The following is a 2,396-nucleotide window of genomic DNA, read 5'->3' as shown; positions in this document are numbered from 1 at the left end:
GGAAACACTAAATAAATGTATTTTTAAATTATAGCCTCATCTCATTGGCTGCCTTCAGAGGGGTTCCAGTGGTCCTGGGGAGAAGGGCCTGTGTGAGGAGGAGGCCTGAGGGAGGAGGGCCCAGGGAGATGAGAGGGTTTACAGGCCTCTCACAGACCAAGTCCAGCCCAGCCCTCCCCAGAGGTGGGAGGGGGTGGTAGTTCCCTGTTAGCATCTGGAGATGCAGCAGCTCTCATGTGCAGGGACCATATCCCAGGTCCCCGGTCACTGAGTGGCCCCATGGATCCTCTCATAGGCTGGCACTGGAGGACCACATGCCCAACTCCTTCTAGCTTGGCCTCTGTCCCAGCACACCCTCAAACAGTGCTCTCAGTGAGCCTCCAAACCCTCATCTCTACCAGAGTGCCTGCTGAGGCCCTGTTTCACTCTCTCCTCTGGAGCAGGAGTGTGGGGACTGCTGGGGGGCTTTGTCCCCTGTGTTAGTCAAGGGGCAATCATAACAAATGACCACAAACAGGGTGAGGGGCACGGCTTACAGCAACAGGAATTTGTTCTCTCCCAGCTGCGGAGGCCAGAAGTGGGCAGGCTGAGCTCTCTCGGGAGGCTCTAGAGGATGATCCTTCCTGCCTCTTCCAGGCATTCCTGGGCTTGTGGCCACATCACTCCCGTCTCTGCTTCCATCTTCACATGGCCATCTCCGTGTCTTCTTTGTCTTCTCCCCTCTGTCTCTTAGGAGGACACCTGCCATGGAACATAGGGCCCACCTAGACAGTCCAGGATGCTCTGATCTTGAAATCATTGACTCAAGTAACTAAGTATAATCTGCAAAGACCCTTTCCCAAATAAAGTCATATCCTGAAGTTCAGGTGGATGTGAACTTTGGGGGACAGAGCCCCAACCACTGCAGTCCAGGGGACCTGGGACCTGGGACCTGGTCCCTGAGCGGGGAAAGGAGTGTGGAGCAAGGATGGGCCCAGGCGCTGTGGTGGACAGGACAGAGCACATCTCCTTCTCTTGCCCAGTTAGGAAAGAAGACTTTCTCTTTCTTGGCAATTCTTCCCTCATCACCTCAAGGCCTATTTCCTTCAGAGAGCGGCTGAAGGTTCAGCCCATCCCGCAGTACATGCATTAGGCCCCTGTGTTGGCCACCTTCTCCCTATCCCACGGGGGCATGTGACCCCCCCATTGTGTGTGGGGGCCCTTGGCTAGCCGGAGGGCGCCCTCTGCCTCCTCTCAGGATGCCTGCTCGACCCCCAGTTTTCTCTCCCTCACTCTAAGCCTGCAACCTCTTCCAGAAGCAGGTTCCTTGTGCCTCATCCCAGCGCTGAGTCCCTGACACAGCCTGTCCATCTGTCCGTCCACCTGCTCTGAGTCTGGGGCCCTCTGGGCCCAACACAACCTCCTCCCACCGAGTTTGTCCCCAGTCCCTAGCCCTTCCACCCTCCCTGCTGGCCTCTGTCTTCCCTCGAGCCCATCTCGTGTGTCCTCCTCCCCCACAGCTGTGATGTGCCCTGCTGGACCCCTGGTGGCCCCTCTCCTGGGAGGTCACCTCCCTGACACCTCGGGTCTTGTCCAAGTCCCCCTGGATACCCAGGAGAGGCGCTGCTGCACGAGGGATGTGGAGTTACCTGCCTAATCACTGTACTCAGGCGGAAGGGTTGCAGTACCCCCTCTCTGCCCTCCTGAACACTGCCACTGGGGACCGAATGGTTCCTCCTGAGGCCAGACCCTCTGCCAGGCCGAAGGTGACCTGGCTGCTCCAAGAGGCCCCTCAGCCAGGCGCCGGGATCCACAGGTGAGGGATGGGGGTGGGTGGCAACAGGGCAGAGGGGGGCTGAGGGCCCTCTCGCCACGTGGGGGGCCCATGGGGGCAGCTCCCCGTCTTCGCATGTTGTGAAAACCGAGACCTCCTGCCCGGCACCACTATGGAGGGGCAGGCAGAGGGCTCAGGCCTCTGTGCCCCGGGTGCGAGAGGGTTGTGAGCTGCCTGGGTTAGAGAGCAGGCAGCCTGAATGTGGCCATTCTTCCTGAGTGACGGGTGGCTGAAACTGTAGCTGAAACCAACCCAGGTGCAGGCTGAGGGCTGCAAGCGGGTGGGGGCTGCAGAGGAGAGAAGGGGCCAGCCAGGCAGGACAGGCTGGACAGGTCATTATGCACAGCCTCCTGCCAGGGCCAACCTCCTCCTACTTGGGCGCTCAGCCCCCTGCCGAGGATCCCTATCTGGGCACCCAGGTCTCCCCTCGATCCTGGGTTCCATATGCGGTGGATAAGCTCTGTGCACCTGGCTAACGTTGCATGTGTCTGTGTCTGTGTGCCTGTGTGCAAACATGTGGGGGCGCTGGGTCCACGTGTCTGTGCGTGTGTATGCGTGAATGTGCGCACTGTGAGGACAAAGT

Source organism: Monodon monoceros, unplaced genomic scaffold (assembly GCF_005190385.1).
Source record: "Monodon monoceros isolate NGI ecotype Baffin Bay Population unplaced genomic scaffold, NGI_Narwhal_1 Super_Scaffold_12, whole genome shotgun sequence".
NCBI lineage: Eukaryota > Metazoa > Chordata > Mammalia > Artiodactyla > Monodontidae > Monodon > Monodon monoceros.
Note: the sequence above shows the minus strand (reverse complement) of the source record.